The sequence below is a fragment of the Danio rerio genome, chromosome 12 (genome assembly GCF_052040795.2).
Source record: "Danio rerio strain M-AB ecotype USA chromosome 12, GRCz13ab, whole genome shotgun sequence".
NCBI lineage: Eukaryota > Metazoa > Chordata > Actinopteri > Cypriniformes > Danionidae > Danio > Danio rerio.
Window position 1 is genome coordinate 11,918,584 of NC_141032.1, and position 22,612 is coordinate 11,941,195.

Genomic DNA, 22,612 nt, shown 5'->3' on the forward strand with positions numbered 1-22,612 from the left:
TTGAAGCTCATCTTGTAGGTGTTCTACATTGACACTAGCTGTATCTAGCATTTTCTCCACATTTTCAGCAGAGCTGCTGGTGGCAGGGGAGTAGATGCTGTTCAGGGAGCGCACATGAAAAAAGGCAGTTGAGGCTCAAGGTTGCTCATAGCAGAACTGTGCGAAAACTCTATTATGGCATTATGGTGGAATTCAGACTGGGGGTCGTCGATTAGAACATTACGTTTTATAGGGCCAAATCTCAGTAGATACATTTCAAGAATTTGATCTGACTCAGTTAGTGTTATACCACTAATTAATTGGTAATTGGTAGTGGTAATTAATACCACTAATTCGCATTTTCTACGTTAAAGTTTTCACGCTCAATGAAATCCATGTTTCTTTAATTTTACTGTCTATTTGAATGATTATTCTCTTCAGCAACTGCTACGCCCCCTCTCCTGGCTGGCTCGCCAAGTTGTAGCACGTAACGTGTTTTAGCGTGTCACACTATTATAAAGTTCGATATGGGCCGATGACCAGAACCAACAAACGACTACTGGAGAGAGGATAACAACGTAGCAGGTAAGTGAATAATCAACACAAGCACTCTTTTGTGTGTTTAACCAAAAATTTAATTTTAAAAAGGGCAAAAATAATAATAAAATGTTCACATTAAGCAGATGAAATGCATATATTAATTAATGTATAAATTGTGTATTATATATTAATAAGACTTCTACTAACACTTGTTTTTTTTTTTCAGGTAAAACATTTTAAACATCAAACTCAACTCGGATAATACACTCTTTTTTCCCCAAATAAAATAATAAACAGGAAAACTCAGTTTCGTCAATTATGTGTGAAAATAAATAAACCAAAACAAATAAATTACAAAACTCTCAAAATAAATGATAAAATAAATAAAACAATTCAATAAATGCAAAACAACAAACTGAATTCAGTAAAAAAAGAATACAATTTGAAGTTCTGTTCAGTTTAAAACACTTCAAATCTCACTTAACTCTGTCAATGACTTAATTCAAATAGATCTTAGTTCAACTTCAGTTGATTCAGTTCACTCAGGTTTGTTAATGACTCGGTTGAAATGAACCTTGTTCAGATTCAGTTCGAACGGGTGAATCGACTCCGTTCACTCAGTCCACGCAAGTTCAATTCAGTGAACTGAGAGTCAGTTCAAGCTCGGAAAAAAAGAAGAGTCCTTTACGAGAAAAAATCCAAAAAAGGGAAGAAACAGAGAAAAGTGTGTATTTGTTCAAAGGGAAAGAATATAGGAACTTTCCTACCAGTTCGTTGCTCTCACATCCAATCTAACACTCACAGATCCATGGGCGGCTCACCATTTGCACGTTAAACTGAACTAAGTGCAAAACTTGATCCAGATAGGTATCTGCATAGATCAGGACTTTCACATTCACTCAGGAAAAGGATAGAAGAAAGGGAAAAAAACGCAGCCAAGGCGATAATTCAACAAAAATCCAAACGAAAAACAAATCTGTGGTGGTCCGTGAGATCACAACAGCTCTCCTCCTTGAGCCTCTGCCTCGTCCCAGCTCCAATCTGGTGATGGCTGCTCAATGTCACTCAATTGCAGTCTTTCAGCTGTATTAGTTGGATTTTATTGACTAAATCTACTTTAAGGTTTCTAACTTAACTCTCACTCTCTCAGTTCAATCTCTCTCTGTTCCAATCCAGACGCGCACTGCCGTTTTTCATGAGCGTGCTTGATTTTACTCCACCCATTTCTCTTAAAGGGGCCATCACTAATTTTTGTCAGCGATCAACTTTCACTCTCTTGCTTTCATTTATGTATTTTTTTCATATCTTCTTGTGTCTATTAATGGGTTACATGTGCATCCAGAGATCTTGAAGTAATCATACAATCAACTTTTTTTGATTGTATTCTCCTGTATAGCCTCATTATTAACGTGATCCCGCCTTTCAGTGAGCGCGCTGTTCAGTGAGCGCAATCCAGATGGATGGGGCAACCATTACTGCATCCAAAATGGTGAAAAGCCTTGGAGTAACGATTGATGACCAACTAAACTTCTCTGACCACATTTCTAGAACTGCTCGATCATGCAGATTCGCACTCTATAACATCAGAAAGATCTGACCCTTCTTATCTGAACATGCAGCTCAACTCCTTGTTTAAGCTCTTGTTCTCTCCAAACTGGATTACTGCAACTCTCTACTAGCTGGGCTTCCAGCTAACTCTATCAAGCCTCTTCAACTGCTCTAGAATGCAGCAGCACGAGTGGTCTTCAATGAACCTAAACGAGCACATGTCACTCTACTGCTAGTCCATTTGCACTGGCTGCCAGTTGCTGCTTGCATCAAATTCAAAGCTCTGATGTTTGCCTACAAAGTGACTTCTGGCCTTGCTCCTTCTTATCTGCTCTCACTTCTGCAGATCTATGTGCCCTCCAGAAACTTGCGTTCTGTGAATGAACATCGCCTCGTGGTTCCATCCCAAAGAGTGAAGAAATCACTTTCGCGAACGCTCACGCTCAATCTGCCCAGTTGGTGGAATGAACTCCCTAACTGCATCAGAACAGCAGAGTCACTAGCTACTTTCAAGAAACGACTAAAAACTCAACTATTTAGTCTTCACTTCACTTCCTAATCTGCAATTGCCTCTCTGAATATCACACTAACTGTACCCAAAAAAAAAAAAAAATAATAATACTAATACTACTAATACTTCCCTTCTTAGACTTTACAGACCTGAAACTTGCCTATAGCACTTATTCATTGTTGCTCTTAGTTGTGTAAATTGCTTCCTTGTCCTCATTTGTAAGTTGCTTTGGATAAAAGCGTTTGCTAAATGACTAAATGTAAATGTAATTATAAATGAACAGCGGTGAGCCAGGTAATATTGTACACGCCCCCCGAGACATGGCATCTAACGACAAGCTTAATCATAGTTACTTACTTTTTCTGCGCTTTTGAATGATGGCACGCTACACGAGTGAAGAAGCACTTCGGATGGTACAGGACAGCGACGGATAATTTGCTTTCTCCACAGAAGAAGAGCGCGACTCTGATGATGAACACATACATTTTGAAGAATATTTAGACGCAGCGGAGGATAGAATCCCTGTGGAGTAAGTCTTTTATTTATTCTTACCTTCATTATTTACATGAAATATGTCCTTACAGGCTACTTATAGTTTTATTGCTGTACAAAGTGTATCCTATAATGTATATAGCGTACAATGATAAACAGAGGCCTATATAATAACATGTTATGTTATATGAAATATGCTAAGCTGTTGTGAAAAAGAAATACTGACAGTTTTTTACAAAACAGGTGCTGTTCAGTAGATAATTTCTATGTTGCAACTGAGTTTATTAGGTAAATTGGTACTAGTATCAGTGAACATCACAAGGATATTGACAATGTAGTTTATGTAATCAACTTGCTTATTTTTTTTCCAGATGTGAAGACAACAGCGGTAAAGGACCAGTAGCTAAGAAAGCTAAAACAAATAAGTTGCCAACTCAGCCATGGAAACAGAGACTGATGCTGCATGGCTCCACAGGCTCTGAGATTCCTTCCTGTACATGAACCTGGACCACAGCTAAGACCATGAGATGCTCACACTGGGATGTTACATACCTTACACCCTTTATTATCTTACACTTCATATTTACCTATCGTCACGCTCAGCAATGCCAGGATCAATCGCCAGGATGAGGCATTGGCCACCACTGCACAGGCTCTTCAGGCTCTGGTTGGCCAGGTTTCGCTGCTCACCTCTCAGGTCCAACAGCTGGTTTCTGGAGCAGCACAAGCGGAGCCTGCATCAGCCCCGGTGGCTGCAAGTCGCTCTGTTGAGCCTCGCATTCCTCCTCCGACCTGCTATGCTTGAGAGCCTCACTTATGTCGGTCTTTCCTATCCAAACATTCCCTGTACATGACCCTGCAGCCGTCTTTGTTTTTCCCAGAGCAGTCAAAGGTTTCTTTTGTAATCACCCTCCTTTCGGGGAGGGCGGCACAATGGGGAACTACAGCATGGAAACAAAAACTACCATGCTGTTCCTCGTTCGACCTGTTCTCCAAGGAACTCAAAAAAGTCCTTGATCTGGCCGCTTCTGGGAGAGAGGCCGCTCGAATCCTCGCTGAAATCCGCCAGAGGAATCAGAGCGCAGTGGATTATTCTATTGAGTTCCTGACCTTAGCTGCTCAATGCGGCTGGAATGCGGAAGCTCAATGGCATATGTTCCTGCATGGTTTATCTGACTGTCTTCAAGACGAGATCTATTCCTTAGATCTTCCTAAAACTCTTGAAGAGTTAGTGGATCTGGCCATCCGGGTGGACACCAGACTGCTCCGCCGTGAGAGTCGCATGCGGCAAGGCAGGTTTCTGGATCCAGTCCCTGACCTTCCGGCCTCGGCTGTGGCGCCGGAAGTTGGAAGCGCTTGACCCAAAACCGATGCAGGTGGGCAGGTCCCGCTTGTCCGTGCAGGAAAAGCGCCGACTGAAAACTGAGGGACTCTGCCTTTACTGTGGTGGGGCGGGTCATCGGGTGGCTTCCTGTACCACCCATCAGTAGGTAAGAGGTTACTGTTGGGTGAAATCAGTTTGGACAAATCCTCCGCGGCGGCCACTTTACTGCCTGTCTCTGTATCATGGGGTTCCGGAAGCCAAAACACCGATGCCCTCGTTGATTCTGGGGCGAAGGGGAATTTCATCGACTCTAGTCTTGCTTTCAGTTTTAAAATTCCAGTTATTGCTTTCTCACAACCCATTGCAGTACGCACCCTCAGCGGACTTTCCCTCCCCACCATCACTCACTCCACCAAACCCATAAAACTTATTATGTCTGGAAATCATGTTGAACACATCTCATTTTTGTTAACAGACTGTTCAAACACACACCGGTGGTTTTAGGCCATCCTTGGTTAATTTTCCATAAACCTCATATTAACTGGGGTCTTAATACTACATTTTTGTGGAGTGAGAACTGTCATGAGTCTTGTCTTTCGTCTGCTCGTTCTGCTGTTTCTTGGTCTGTGTTTCAGGAGGAGCGCATGGACCTGTCAGACGTGCCTAGTGAGTACCTTGACCTGAAGAGAGTGTTCATTAAGTCTCAAGCTGCTTCTCTGCCTCCTCATCGTCCTTATGAGTGTGCCATAGACTTATTGCCAGGTACATCGCCGCCTAAAGGCAAGTGTAAGGCTGGTATCAGAAATGATTACTGTAAGGTTGATATCAGAAATGATTACTGTAAGACTGCTTTTGTAAATGATCAAATATTCAGGCTCTAACAGGAACAGACACCTGATAAACATCAAAGAACTCTCACCCACCACCCTCAGTGTGGGAACGAAACCTCTCACGGACACTTATCTACTGACATGCATTTCTTCTTTTCATCTCTGTCTTAAGATATTCAAATGTCAACACATTGAAGGTTCCGGTGGGTCTGGCAAAGAAGGTCTCACTCCTTTAAACGTTAAAATACTAGCCTTTGGACCAGTAATAAAACTGTAAATCAAGCATCACAGCCCAAACCTCCTTCTACCCAAAACAAAGGAACAACCAAATGCTAATATCACGAGAACCCCGGCCAAGACCTCTTCCCACTAAAACAAAAGAACACGAAACTTCTATATCAATAGAGTGATGTTGAAATGGTAAATATCAAAGGAACACCCTGAGGTGCAAAAATGGGTATTTAAGAGAAGGTGGCAGAGAAGTCAGGGAATCTGTATGCAGATATCCCGCACAACTTCTGTGTGTAGTTTTCATCTCCAGGTAAACACTTCTAAAACCTCTTTTCATTGTGTTTACAGATTTGATTTGATTAATTTGATGATATTTTTATTGTTTTAGATTAGATTATATTTTGTCTGTTGTTTGAATTGGATTTGAATGATTAGCTTTGTTTACCTGTTTAATAAATTGTTATGTTTGAACATATTTTGCTCACTCTGTAATTATTAGTCTTAGTAGATTACGCTGAATCCTTGTTTCCGCATGTCTTGCGTCAGGTCAGTAGACGGACTAAAATCCAATTGAGATGGAGCATTGGGCACACTAATTGTGTTTTAGCGATCCGACTGACTCTTGATATTGATTCATGTGTACTTAGGTGGAAAGGGCGATAACTTTCGTCTAGGTCAACAAGTTGTTGCACGACTAACCTAGATTGGGTACCCGACCTTTGTTTGAAGATGATATTATTCTAAATTAAGTTCATATGGGAAACTATGGGCTTGGTGAAAACCAAAGTTACTATAGAGTCCAGTAGTCGGGTTCATTTATAATAATGCCCTAACCTCTAATTAGAAATGATGATTGTCTTAACTCAAGGGTGTACACCTAAGCGGGACTAACTAAAGTATTTTAGAACGAGCACGCTGGTAGCGGCCATCTAAAGTATTAGTCAATTACCTCTGTTTAATATTCAAGACTGACCGGAATGTGATCGTGAGGGACGCCTTCGGCCGAGGCGATTTCTCTGAGCGACATGAGCACCCGAATGAACGGATGTAATGGTTAATAGTGAAAACAGAAAGTTCAAACATTCTTCCAAATTCCGTCTAAATTAACAAATTATAAATCATCATTATTATTATTAACTATTAGAAATAATATATATAACATGGAGTCAGATAAAATTATGAGATAATACATAAGAGGTATATTTTACTTTATTGTAATGTCTGCTGTTTATGAAAAGATAGTGACGCGCAAAGACCCTTCTGCCGTGCCATTACACAAGTTACACTCTCTTTCTATCCCTGAGAGGGAGGCCATGGAGAAATATATTTCTGATTCTCTAGCGGCCAAGATCATACGGCCTTCTTCTTCACCGGCGGGAGCGGGGTTCTATTTCGTGAAAAAGAAGGATGGGTCTCTTAGTCCTTGCATAGACCAACATCACGGTGAAGAACACGTATCCTTTGCCGCTGATATCTTCAGTGTTCGAGCGTTTTTCACAAAATTAGATCTCCGCAACGCATATCATTTGGTTTGCATGAAGCAGGGCCATGAGTGGAAAACCGCTTTTATTACCCCCAGGGGGCATTTTGATTATTGTGTTCTTCCTTTCGGGCCTTTCAATGCTTCTGCGTTTTTTCAAGCACTTGTAAATAGCGTGTTGCGAGACATGGATGACTTTCAGATTTTTTTCCCGTTCTCTCCAGGAAAATGTGCAGCACGTCAGGAGAGTGCTTCAGAGGCTGCTAGAGAATGGGCTTTTTGTCAAGGCGGAGAAATGCGTGTTCTATACACAGTCTGTTCCCTTCCTAGGACACATTGTGTCAGTCGAGGGGGTGCGCATGGATCCAGAGAAAGTTCAGGCTGTGGTAAATTGGCCAATCCCGGAGTCTCATAAGGCCCTGCAGAGATTTCTGGGCTTCGCCAATTTTTAACACCGTTTTATTCGCAATTTCAGCCAGCTCGCTGCCCCTCTGACATCCTTAACCTCCTCCAAAACTCCCTTCAGGTGGTTGAGTGCAGCACAGGCTGCATTCTCTAAATTAAACGGCCGCTTTGTTTCAGCCCCCATTCTGGTGACTCCTGTTCCCTCTTGGCAGTTTGTGGTGGAGGTTGACGCGTCAGAGGTGGGGGTGAGCGCTCTCCTGTCCCAGCGCGTAGCCTCGGATTACAGAATTCATCCGTGCGCGTTTTTCTCTCACCGATTATCTCCCGCATAACGTAATTACAACATTGGTAATAGGGAGTTGTTGGCTGTCAAACTCGCTTTGGAGGAGTGGCGTCATTGGCTGGAGGGTTCGGGGGTTCCCTTTATCGTTTGGACCGATCATAAGAACCTCAAATACATCAGGTCCACCAAACGACTTAGCTCCAGGCAGGCTCGGCAGGCATTATTTTTCGGATGTTTCGACTTTACCATCTCTTATCGGCCGGGTTCAAAAAACGTCAACCCCGACGAGTTATCCCGTCTTTTTGATTCTTCCGAGTGCAATACGTCTCCTGAACCCATCGTTCCCCAGAGTATTTGTATTTCTGCTGTGACATGGGAGATCGAGAGCAGGGTCCGCACAGCTCTGGATGGGGTAACGCCCCCGGTCGGATGCCCACCCAGTCGTTTGTTTGTGCTAGAGGAGATTCGGTCTGACGTCATTCGGTGGGGACATTCCTCCAAAGTGGCTTGTCATGCTGGGGTGAGTCCTACCTTGTTTTTGGTTAAGTAGCGATTCTGTTGGCCAGCTATGGCACGGGACATACGCGAGTTTGTATTGGCCTGTTCTGTTTATGCTGTTTCTAAGACTTCTAATCACCCTCCTGCTGGACTCTTTCAGCCGCTGTCAGTGCCTTCGAGACCCTGGTCGCACATTTCACTAGATTTTGTCACTGGTCTCCCACCATCTGGTGGCAATACGGCTGTTTTGACCGTTGTGGACCGGTTCTCGAAGGCTACTCATTTTATTCCTCTGCCCAAATTACCCTCAGCCAGAGAGACAGCAGATGCTGTCATTAATCACGTCTTTCGCATTCATGGCCTCCCGACAGACGTGGTTTCTGACAGGGGGCCTCAGTTTGTCTCAAAATTTTGGAGAGAATTCTATAATTTATTGGGGGCGACTGTAAGTCTTTCTTCTGGGTTTCATCCTCAGAGTAACGGACAAACAGAGAGGGCCAACCAAGATCTCGAGCGCATGTTACGTTGTTTGGTTTCCCAGAATCCCTCCTCTTGAAGTCAGCAGCTCCCATGGGTGGAGTACGCACACAACTCATTACCAGTGTCGGCCAGGGGCCTCTCCCCATTTCAGTGTAGTCTAGGTTTCCAGCCACCAGCTTTTCCCAGTCTGAAATCCGAAGTCGCGGTTGTCTCCGCCCATGACTTTGTCCAGAGGTGTCGACGCACTTGGAGCAGAGCCAGACAGACCCTCCTCTAAGTGGGTGCGCGCACCAAGGCTAAAGCTGATCGCCACCGGTCGAAGCCTCCCATTTACGTCGTCTGTCAGAAAGTGTGGCTTTCAACTAAGAACATTTCTTTGCGTTCCGTATGTAATAAACTTGCACCTAAATTTATTGGCCCGTTCACTGTCATCAAGCTCATTAGTCTGTTGGCAGTCTGCCTCAAACTACCTCCAGCGTACAGGAGAATACATCCCGTGTTTCATGTTTCCAAATTAAAGCCCATTTTTCATACGGCCATTAACCCGCCTACACCAGTCAAAGCTATTTAGAATTAAACATTTAGAGATGGTGTGACACAACACTTACTCGCGTGTGTCTTTAATGATCCCCTTTACGCTTCTTAAGCACGTCACACAGCGGATGCACCGCTCAGAGCCGCGGCACTGCGCGCACATGACAGTTAACAGTATCACACACCAGACGTGCATATTCGCATGTTATTTAAAATGAAACTATTTAGATGGCGCTCTGTGTAGGGTTGGGTATCGTTTGGGTTTTTTTTCGAAACCAGTGCTAAATCGATGCTTTTAAAACGATCCCGGTGCCAAAACGGTGCCTGAATTGAAATACTTTTTAGCCACAAAATGATGGTGGATGACTCCACAAAAATATTTTATTTGACTAAATATTTTTACAAAATCATTTTAATAGAACAATATAATTAGAGTTTAAAGTAAACATCAATTCATATTGTATTACATTAATACATTTCCTTTGATCTATTGTTAGCTAGCATGAATTTAAGAATTGCATTGTGAAATTACATTAGCTTACTATTATCCTGTGGGGGGCAGGCAGGGGCCACGTACTCTTAAGAGCACATTTTAACATATATATCATAAAATACTTAAAACATTATTCGAAGTCATTTTTTTCGTGCATCACTCTGCAGTCTTCATACACAAGATAAATAAATAACTTAAACTAATCTTTAAAATTAAAATAATCTTCCTTGTTCATTTTATTTGACAAGTAACGTTATACTGGTGTTGGAGAACACATTTCTAACATTCAAGTACATCAAGGCACATTGCTGCACCTGAAAACGTTAACAGGCCAAGTCAATTTATTTTGCCAGTTTTTATAGAAATAGTTTCCTAAAAAAACAATTATTCTGGAGTCATAATAAGTCGCATTTCTTATTGTTTATTTCGTGCATTGAATGACAGTAAAAAGTAGCAATTTTACCGAGGAAATGCGTTAATAATATCAACTGATTTATATATAGTCAATCAAATGAACTTAAACGATTAAAAACTGCAGCAAAAATTTATTTAGGCCCTGTAACGACGGAGGGAGTGACAGAGACAACTGAAGTTAAGATCCACAATGCAGGTTATTTCAGCGTCATGCAAGCAAAGATCAAACAGGTGCAAACGGGTATATTTAGGCAGTCCAGAATCGTCGAAAAACAAGCAATAGGTCGTAAGGAAGGCGGCTAAACAGGAGAACACGGGTAAACAAGGCTAAGGTCTAAGCACGGGAGACAAGACAGGGAAAACACTTTGTAATGCTACTGATACAGCTAACAAGACTTGGCCACCTGGATGAGTAAATGGCTGTTTCTCAATTCCAAGAACGCAGAGACCGGACTTGTGTTCTTGTGGAGACCAGTCTTACCAGGTGTCCTCGGAAGAACGAACTCAGGAGACCGCGAGGGCAGAGAACGCTTTCTTTGAGAATTGAGATGCTGCGTTCTTTCTGATGGTCACATGACCTTCACGTGTTTTAAATGGTAAATTATTTAAACATTACAGCCTTCATACAACGATTTATTGTTTTTCCCCTTCAAAATATATACTTAGCATAAAAACATTATAAATATATGTTGCACAATATAAATAAAACAGATTTTAATTTGAATTTCAGCAAACAAACACCCTTAGGCCTGATTTATACTTGTGCGTCAGGTGACCGGCGTAACCCACGGCGCAGGCAACGCGCGTGGCTGTGCATTTATACTTCTGCGCGCTGTCTCTGTCGGTCTGCATTAACACTTCCTAAGCGCTAGTTGGCAGTGAGGTGTAAATGTTCCTCTGTGTCGAATTTCTTCGCTACTTTTTTGCGTTTCCTGAACACTTTCGGGATGTAAAAGTGGCTCAAACTCGCTCATTTTGAGGCAGGAACCGGTGGACGAGCAACAACTTTAACTATGAGGTAAACACAAAACAAAACTTTCCATCCGGAGCTCCTTCACAGGACTCCACACTTGTAAACAATCGCTCGCGCGGCGTCGCGCTATTCGCGCGGCTCTCGGTCCCGCCCAGACTCGTCAGCGATACCGAGCCGACCAATCACAGAGCTTATGCCACGCGTCGTTGCGACGTGTAGTTACATTTTTTGAGAGGTGCACGTCAGTGACGGCGATGGCCACGGCGAAGGGCTATGCGTCAGCGCTGAAGCATACGCCGGTGTTTGACGCAGAAGTATAAATCAGCCTTTAATGTGTTTATTCCTTTATTAAGATGTCCATGGTAGTGTTTACTTTCACCGTTTCATTTAGGGAAACTCCTGAGGAAAATCTCTGAACTTTAATAATAAATCTAAATAAAATGTAGCGCTTTCCACCTCCAGCCTCAATGACTTCTGGGACTTCCAGTGCGAGTTCAGTGCTCAAGTCTGCATCGGTGCGTCCTAGATATCAAGATCACATCCGGGAAGTTTCACGCGTCCTCTGTACTTGCGGTCTTGAGTATTAGAACTGAACTTAGGCAGCTGATGATGACGTTGCACGAGAACACGAGGACGCAAGACTGATGAAAAACGCATATTGAGAAACAGCCAATGAGTGGTTAATGTAGGGTGTGTAATCAGTCTCTGACAAGGTTCAGCTGGTGAGAATGTAATCAATCTTGATGAGTGAGCATGTGTGAGTGTAACCGGAGAGCATGTATGAATATGTAGTCTATGGTGTTCGTGTGAGAACCAGCGATCTCTGGAGAGCGATTGCTGGTAATGTGACAGGCCCAAACTACAAAACCAAATGTAAAACAATTTTAGTATCAGTTTTGCTTAAGTTGCACGCTAGTGTTTCAGGAGAGGGGAGTGGTTGCTTTAAGACTTGCTATTTACGGGAGTTGTAGTCCATAGCGAAGTGTATTGTGGGTAGTGTAGTTCGACACACATGCTGGATGATGTGAGCTCGCTGTGTGCTGTGCAGCTGAAGCAGAGGAAGAAAGTTTTATTCGGCTTTGTTTCATGTTCACTCAAGTTATTCCACCTGAGAGCTCTTTGCACCGTGAACCTGACAACACAAAATAAGTAAAAGAAGGGCATGCATTAATTACTTTTGTCCCTCTCATCCTTTGTACGAGCTGTTACTCTGCCGCTGGACATTACTGAAGCGGAGAGAGAACACGTTTGATCATATATAAATATTATTATAACTATATTGTATAAATATTATTATAACTATGCCTAAAACATCCTGACAATCAAAAAACAAATGACATATCACAAGCGATTGTCATCTGAGTGCACCAGACATGAATGACGCTCCTCATAAAGCTTGAGAAGCAGACAGTACTGTATGATCTACATCAGTGGTTCTCAAACCTTTTTCATCAAGTACCACCTCAGAAAAAAATTGTCTCTCCAAGTACCACCATAATGAGCAATATTGAAATACAGTAACGTAGTAGGCCTGCTAAAGCAGCTACAACTCTGCACAGTTCAAAAACGTGGCAAATTAATTTCTATTATTAAGAATATTTATTATTGTCAGCCACTTTAAACATTATAAATAGTCTAAACATTAACACTGTACTGTGCTTATAGGTAAAACAAACAAACAAAAAAAACTAAAAACATTAATATTTAAAATTAAAATGTGCTTTTAAAAAGTAAAAAAATGGTAGATTACTGTTCTTAAAAAGTAAAAAAAAATCTGTTGTACTTAAATGTAAAGTATTAACATATAGTAGCCAATTCATTAAAACCTGGGGATGTTGCTTGGACCTCATAAACTATATGTCATCACATTGATGTATAAATCATTTTTGATAATATTTTCAATATATGTACCATACGACATAATAAATTCCTTCACGTACCACTAGAAGGAAGCTCGCGTACCACTAGTGGTACACGTACCACAGTTTGAGAACCACTGATCTACATACTTTGTAAAATAAAGACTTGCAGGTTAAGGAAACAGCATAGGAGGAGGTTGCCGCGAGCCTTGTTGCAGATAAAAAGTTTTTTTTTTTTTTTTAAAGTGTATTTGTATATAGTGAGAGATACATAACTAGATAGAATAGACATAGAGATAGAAAAATAGAGATTGATCTCTGCAGCAGCTGCCAAAGAGCTGCGTGCTGCAGACGCAGCTGGTGTGAAAGGCAAACGCCTGCGTGCTGCTTCTGCTCTCCATACACGCTGCTCACGCACTGCTTTCGCTTGCGATCTGAAACAGGCGTTAAACTCAACTTTTATAAAGACAGTTGCTGTGTAAGAATCCTTACTTGTAAAATACGCTTTAGAAGGCTTAGTTTAAGCAAATTGGACGAACGTGATCACGCGTGTAGATCTGAAGAGTGTCGCTTTCGTTTACTGAAAACCAGGCTAAATGCGCTGTACTACGTTGCGTGCGTCTGTTCCCTAGCAACAATAACAATCGCCTGATATTGCCTGTCCGTATTCCTCAAAGTTGTTCAGAATTAAATGTTTAGTGATGGTGTGACACAACGCCTTTTTTCATGCACCCCTTTGATGCTTCTTACGTTTTTGCCGCAGCACCGAAATTCATACGCTGATTTAATACCGGTACATACCGGTTACCAAGGTGCCAGTGCTATAATGGCACCGGGTTTCGGTACCCAACCCTATTGATCACGTGAGTTTGTTTTGTTTTTGTTGTCCACATGTATTTGTTTTGGTCACGTGCCATGACGGCACTCAGCTGGTTTGATTCGCTCGCCAGCTGAGACTCATTATCGTGCCTATATATGGGCGACATTTCCTATGTTCCTTGTCAGTTTGTTACGTGTGCTTATGTGTGTGTTTGTATGTGCTCAGGACCATGAGGAGAGACCAATGGACCCTGTTCTCCTGTCTGATCCCTGCCCTGTTTTCTCCTGATCCTAGCAACACACTCATTCCCTGTATTTATTTTGACTGTGTCAAATAAATCATTTTACTTGCACTTGGATCCTCTCTGAAAATTATTTAACTGTGACATATTTGCAATCTGTAAGTTTACATAATTTACAGTTTTATACAGTGTACTGACCATCACATGTGTATCTCGAGTTATTTTGTGTGATAACACAAAACTGCAGATACATAAACTGCAGACAAAAAATATATATAAACTTAATTTTTCTTCAGATTCTTTCTTGAAACTCTTCCCTCTTAGTCACATACCTGTCTGATGGCTCGTTGTGCAGATCTTTGTTGTGCACTTTGGCCTTCTGGACTTTATGGGATCGGCTGTTTGTTCACCCCAGATAAAAACCTAGAGTTAGGATCAGGGTGTGTCCTGTAAAGTAGTGGTGGGTGGGACACAGGGCACGTCCTAATTTGCCAAAAAACAAAGCAAAAAACTCTAAAAAGGTTTTTTGCTTTACTATCAAATAAATTAAAACATGTGGCTGATTGGCCTTTATGTCTAATTGGTTCCTAGCTCGGGTGAAACACTCTGGGGGGAACTGACCAGTTACGGGCCCAATGCACAGTCTGTTATAGTGTGCATCCAGAGATCTTGCATCAGTCAATCAACTTTTCTTTATTGCACCTTATTACAACCGTCGGCTGCCCAATGTACTTTACTGCATTAAAACAAAATGACACATTAGTGAAGTATTTATAAGCTAATTTTGAGAGGATCACATGCTTATGATTGACCATGGCTGGTCTCGTATTAACAATCACATCATCTACCAATCAGATGAATTCAAACAAATATTACCTGATCTCCTTATCTTAACCATCTTCATCTTGAAGAATCCCCCCATCAACCCTTACTTCTTTCCCTCTTTCTTAATTTAGGGGAGTTGCTGAAACCAGGCCCTAACCAATTTGGCGCACTAGACAAGATTTCACCTAGTTGGTGTCTTAGGTGATTAGGCTGTATTGTCATATTTTTATACTACTACTAAGTAGGCTTTGCACTATGCAGTTGAATTAATGTGGGCATATTATTTTATAAGTCATAATCCCAACTAGTTTAAAGAATAGTGAAAGTTACACTTTTTTTTCTTTCCCCATTTCTGACACCCCCCTGGATGTACAGCGCCCTTAGCCTTTGCCTATACTGCCTGTGCCACAGGCCGGCCTTGCGAATACAGTCACAAAATCAGAACTGACTATCAAGACCTGCAGTGTAAATGCAGCCTAAATTAATCACAGCAGCAGCTTTTTAATTTTGTGGGACATACATTTAAGAAAAATCTGTCAAAATCGCAATTTATTGTTTTCTAGATGTATGTAATCTTAAGACACTTATTACAACCTGAACACCTTATTTACTGTAAATATGGAGACATTTTATGCTTAGCTCTGGTTTATTTTTAATGCAAAATCATGCATTCCCACAGGATGAATATTATTTCATCAAAAATAGTGAATGATCAGAGAGCTGAACGCAGACTCCTCTGAGCACTTACAATCTATCCAGCAGTGGATAACATTAGTTATTAGGGCATCAATTTAAAAGGAACATCATTTTAATAATATTTCCCTAATATGTTCAGCCAAAGTTTATAATATCATCTACAAGACTTTCCCAAGCTCTGTAATGGTTAAATAAATGCAAGGCCCTTCAAATTATATTAATATGGCCTATTGATATCTATAAATTTAGGCGGAATGAAATAGTGTGGGCGAACTATCAAAATGAAAGCGGGTCTATTTGTGGGAAAGTAGTAGAATATTCAGATGTGTGATGTCTGAACCACACAAATACCTTGGACTCAGTTACTGTTTTTCAAAAAATATTTGTGTACTGTACAAATTTGAATGAAAATATTGGTAAAATCTCACCTGTGGTGAGTCTGGCCTATGCGAATGTACTACACCCTTTAAAATCATAAAATTACAGTTGGGTGAATTACTGTTGTAAGAATTGAAATATTGCAAATATTCTGATGTCTTTGACAATTCAAAACATGAGCTGAAAACAGAGACTGGTAACTTCACAACTCAGCAAGGGGAATGCGGGAAAAACCAGTTCCTGCTGCATTTGCATCTGAGTCTGCTTCATCCCCCCAACTCACACATATGGTCATTTCAATGTTTGAATGTTCTAGAATTAACCAAACTGACTTTAACTATCATGTTTGATATCATTTGAAATGTCTCAGTGCGATTGGTACAATGGTCTCATTCTCTCAGAAATAGACATAATCAGAACAATAAATATATAACTTCAGGCATCTTTTGATCCACTGTGAGGGGTGTGACACTAAGTGTGAATGCCTTTTGTTATACATTCACACCCCCTTCCTTGAGGCAATTCTTGGATTATTTAAGGTAAGGCCTAAGAAGGACTCAGGGCGATTCTGCCTAACCAGATCAGCCCATAACATGGGGTCTGCCCCATGTTATGTATATTTCAAAGTCAGGAATGCATCTTTTTCATCTTGGATTTATCTTTGATAATTTGATGTTTTGTATTGATCGTTTATGAATTGACTGATTGAATTGGCATAATACATTTACCTGACTAATAAATTGTTATGTTTTGAACTATTCAAACCTCGTGTTATTATCACTGATAAATGTTGTTGTCCATAGCACTACAAGCCACTGTACAGGTTAGTAACGGACTAAAACATGTTAGACGGAGCAGCGTGGCACGCTATTCAATGTTGTTAGAGATCCGACTAACAAATTGGCATTATTTCATGTATACTTGGACTGTAAAAGGCCAACTATTTAGAACAACAAAATATTGTTGAAACTACTTTAAATGTGGATATTTAGGCCTTCATCTACAATAGTATAATCCTGCGCGATTATTATTAAAATACTTTGTCTTGATTAAGTAGATAACAGATCCATGGGGACCACATAAAAATCTCCTAAATTGAGTAAGTAGTGTTCTGCCTTTTTAGGAGAGTGGTTAATCGCCTCTGTTTAATGACCAAGACTGACAAGCTTGTATTAAGAGATTGTATACCCGGCCGGTGTAAGACTCGAGATGCTATCGGAATCTGAGTAAATGAAAATAAGGTATAATAACAAAATAAAAGAATATTCAATCATAATCTAAAATAATGTGAAAAGAAACAATCTTATCAATGTTTTATAATTGGAGTCAGATAAAACGAGGATAAACATATTAATATTCTAAACCATCTCATACTAAAATTGGAGTCAGATATGAGTTAAGTTTAATATAAATCAACATTGTGCACTGGAAAGACCGAACATGCAGTGAACCTTCATCCACCATTGGATACCGTCATTGGACCAACTGGCTGGACCCTACAAAATGGTGACCCATCTCCGTGATCTCTCAACTCAGGCGAGTTACGTCTTTCCAGCACAAAATGGATTTATATCAACCAAGAGGTTTGGATCTTCTATTCTATCTTCAGCTGCTGTGGTAAGTCAATTCTTCTTTGCCTATTAGAAATGTTGAGGGAAAGCTGGACGCACCCTTTATAAACACATTGATAGAATGAGTCGGAAATGCTCAAAAATGTTAGACCGGAATGCGTTATCCGGTGGGGTTGAGAATTAGACAAAACCACTTTGATTATCAGGGACATGATAGCAGCAGTATAGATAAATGCCATCCCTTGCTCTGAAATCTCTTTGTCTGCTAGGCAGCAAGAGTTGAAGCTTAAAATTGGAATAACATCATCCAAATTATATTCTGGAACTCAGTGGAGAGTTATAAATTAGATCCTAAAAGTTTAAATCAAAAACTATCCATTGTTTTAAATCTACTGTTTTATAAAAAAGAGAAAAATGGAAAAAGGAAAACAGGAAAAAATGGTTTAAGATTTAAAAACAATTGTAAACTTTTAAATTGGATTAATAACAACAGTCTGTTTAAAGGCATTTGCATGTGAAAAATAAAGGTGAGCAGAACAGAATGATTTGATTGCAAAAAAGACGAATAGGCTCTAATGAAAACTCTGCCTTTACAAATCAGAAATTTGCCATTTAAATTTAATGGTGATAAATTCAAATATGATGCTGATCAACTACACTGTAATCCCGAATAAGTTGACAAAACTCAAAAAAAAAAAAAAAAAAAATTTGAGGCAATCAGTTATGTCAAATTTTTTAAGTTATGAAATTATCTATTTTAAGTGAACAGAAACATTAAGTTTTGAGTTTGCTATACTCATGCAAGACACTTCAACTTACTTAAAATACCCAAGTTACTCAACTTATACATTTTAATTGCAATTAACTTAATTATTTTAATTTTTCACCCAGCTCATACATTTTGATAGCATTTTTTAAAGATTACATTTTTTCAAACTCAAAAATAAGAAAAAGTTCTGAATACTCATTAAGGTTAATTAAGATAAACGAATTTTAAGGATTTAAGTTAATAGAGCTCAATTCAATTATTTAGTTACAGCATTAGGGTTTACAGTGTAAAATATCCACTATACTTTAATTTAATCTCAAAACAGACTAAATATAAAAGAAATTCTAAGATTTTAACTTTAAATCAGCCCTTAGACCTCCTGATGGCTCAAACCTTTTCATATTCAAATGTCCTGACAGAGAGCAGAGAAATCTCACCTCAGTGATAATAAGATGCTCAGAATGTGTTTGCTGTATTTGCATAAAACAATAACATTACCCTTTTGTTCTCCATGCAACCTACAAGCAAACACAGCCCTTATCACAAGATAAAAGCATTAAGCTAAAATGCACTGCCATTCTAAAAACACTCTCCAGAGACCAGATATAATTAAATTTTAATACTTACTATTTTAATATAATATAATTACATTAGGAATAAACAATAATGTACATTATATTATAATCGCCAATTCATGGCACTAAAGACTAGAGATGAAACATTCACTTTGAGGAGGTTTGCTTTCTTTATGCTTAATGAAAACACTGACAGAACTACTATAGCATAACTGATTGTAAACCAATAAAATCCTCGCTGAAAAACACCACCTACAATTAAAATTTGATCAGAGAGTTAAGCTCACCAGAAAAAACATAATGAAAGGGGGATGAATATGATAACATTCAGAGTTACCAAAGTTTTTATGGGTCAAAAGATCTAAGAATCTGTGAGTCACACCATAAAATGACAACCGTTAAGCAGAGAACACCAAAAGGGTGAAATGATTTCTGCCAACAGATCTGACTGTTAATGAGAGCAAAAAATGAACTATGGGTATCGGCCCATTAGATTGTGAACTGAAATTAATGAAAAATCATTGATTGATTCAGAAAAATGTCCCCAGCGGAACTGGGAGATAATGCTCAGAATACAGCAGACTGTGTAAACAGGTGTTACACACTCACAATATGCTGAAATCAACAACAGCTATTCAGATCTGACCAGCAACATCATGTGGCTTCCAGAATTAATATTGCAAGATGATGCATTAACATTAATTCCACATGATTGAATTTGAAACTGATGAAAATTCTAAAAATGGTTCTCTCTGCTTTTGTTCTCACCTTAGGCGGACCAATAACAAAGAACACTCCAGATCCGGTCCACATCAAACAAATACAAATGAGGGCAACAAAAGGTTAGGCCATAACCTGAGAGGCCAAAAGTCTCCCATCTTGCATCTCAAAGCAAGAACCCCTGTGAGGCAAATCCCTCACCTCCTGCAGTGAGTCCTCTGAAAAAGTCTTTGATCAGTCATCAGAATAACAATTATCCACAGCTGATCTTATCAATGGATTCAGCATTCTAGGAGGCTATGTGATTCAACAAAACATCTTTCTTCAACAAAGATGTAAATTTACATGTTAAATGAAACAGAGACACAAAAAGATCTCATAGTTAAAATCTTCCCAAATTGCTTAATAGCAATGGGACTAAAACCCTGGTTACCTAGAGGCGATAAAGAACTTTACTGCATTGCTCCTGCAAAGACCAATAGCAACAGACTCTATTGTCACGAATCCTGGTGGCATTTTTAAATTTGTTTTTATACTATACACATGTTAAACCACATGTCCTGTATGAAAATGGAATTAACTATGTTGAAATTCATGCTTTGATCTCCAAAAGTAGAAAACTCTGCTATCCCCTGTATAGCTGCAGTTTGAACTACAAACAGGAGTATAGAGTGTGATAATTAAATTAACCATGAAAATGCATTTTTTACAGGATCCAGCTTTGAACATTGCACCTTAAAATGCTCCGTAAAAGATATTATATGGAATCAATTTGAGCCGGAACACACCTCATGTTCACATTCTTATGCTGGCTCCCTGCTAAACAGGACTAAAATTTTGCAACACAATTATAAAAGTTGATTACCATTGTTCGGAGCATTACACTGACACATAGCCACAGGTAAACCCAGGCACATAGATAACACCTTAGTCTTCAAAGACCCAGGAGTCAAATCTCTTTAGTTAAGATCTTTTGTCCATGTTTATACGAACAAAACACATTAGCCTCACACACATAGAACAGAATAATTAATCTGATGACAGACGAGACAACAAACACCCTCTGACATCCTCTGTCAGCTGAAAAGAAATTACACATTTGCATGGCTTTGACAACAAATTGATGGTATAAAACTTCAATAGAGGCGAACTTGCCATAGATACACTGACTGTTGTGGGGATGGTTGACAAACCAGAGGGCCCCTGGTTTTCCAATCTATCACCAATAACAGGTATAAGTGCTAAAGTGATTAAAATTAAACCGAAGTGAGGACACTTCTAATAATCACTAGGACATTTAAATTTGACAAATACCATCAATTGTGTTCAAGCCCCCCCACACGCACATAAACACACACACACACACACACACACACACACACACACACCACACAACATACACACACAAACACACACATTATTATAGATATACCTTCATAATTATGGTTAAATAATGTGATTACTATCATGTATGACAAATATCTTCACGTTTTTTCATTTTGAAAATGAATGTCATTTATTTGAATGTATTGTCATGATGATATGTTTTATGATGCATACTGCCTGTTATACTGTTTTAATAAGTTGCACTGACCTTTTGATAGCTTTACCTTGAGTAATTCAAACCAAGAATATTTAATATTCTCCCTATCATTATACCCTATCTCAGTGGTGACAAAGACTTATCTGTTTTTGATTGGACCATTTAAACAGATTGAAAGAGACCTGAGACCAGTTGTACAACTCGCACTTGCTCACTTTTATGTTTTGATCATATATTTTATGCTTAACCTCATGACTTTCTCCAATGCAGAATGACACAAGTTCGTAATTGTTCAATCGCTGAGCCATCAAGTTGCTGTTTAGGTGTCCGGGAGAAGGCAGTGTATACACACTGTAGACCCCCACATGCCGATGTCTGCATATCTGGAGGTGACCAGATTCATCAGAAGAAGCAGACTATGAGAAGCCCACACGACGTGGACACTTTTGCCAGGGGAAGGACACAGTGGAGGCTATGAAGGCCTGTATGGACTGAATGAACTGTGCATTCGAATCAGGCTCCTCAAAAGAGGTGAAAACGAGCCTGGACCTGTTTAGCCACCTGCTGAACACGACTTACAACTGAAAATGCTGCAGAGACTGTCTTGAATTGCCCCTAAACGACCTCAACAAGGATACATAGTGACCCCATGGGCACATTTATATCTGACCCACGGGATCAAATGGGGGTTATCTGTAAGAATTGAAATATTGCAAATATTCTGATATCTTTGACAATTCAAAACATGAGCTGAAAACAGAGACTGGTAACTTCACAACTCAGCAAGGGGAATGCGAGAAAAACCAGTTCCTGCTGCATTTGCATCTGAGTCTGCTTCATCCCCCCAACTCACGCATATGGTCATTTCAATGTTTGAATGTTTTAGATTAACCAAACTGAATTTAATTATCATGTTTGATATCATTTGAAATGTCTCAGTGCGATTGGTACAATGGTCTCATTCTCTCAGAAATAGACATAATCAGAACAATAAATATATAACTTCAGGCATCTTTTGAACCACTGAGAGGGGTGTGCCACTAAGTGTGAATGCCTTTTGTTATCCACACACCCCCTTCCTTGAGGGAATTCTTGGATTATTTAAGGTAAGGTCTAAGAAAAACTCAGGGCGATTCTGCCTAACCAGATCAGCCCATAACATGGGGTCTGCCCCATGTTATGTATATTTCAAAGTCAGGAATGCATCTTTTTCATCTTGGATTTATCTTTGATAATTTGATGTTTTGTATTGATCATTTATGAATTGACTGATTGAATTGGCATAATACATTTACCTGACTAATAAATTGTTATGTTTTGAATGATTCAAACAGAGTTCGTGTTATTATCACTGATAAATGTTGTTGTCCATAGCACTACAAGCCACTGTACAGGTTAGTAACGGACTAAAACATGTTAGACGGAGCAGCGTGGCACGCTATTCAATGTTGTTAGAGATCCGACTAACAAATTGGCATTATTTCATGTATACTTGGACTGTAAAAGGCCAACTATTTAGAACAACAAAATATTGTTGAAACTACTTTAAATGTGGATATTTAGGCCTTCATCTACAATAGTATAATCCTGCGCGATTATT

General features: G+C 39.7%; 1 protein-coding gene across 1 annotated transcript in view; it reads right to left on the reverse strand.

The window, feature by feature from the left end:
• The window catches only part of get4 (guided entry of tail-anchored proteins factor 4), a 707,996-nt gene that overhangs the window by 575,260 nt on the left and 110,124 nt on the right, over positions 1-22,612 (reverse strand). The gene's annotated exons all lie outside the window — the stretch shown is intronic.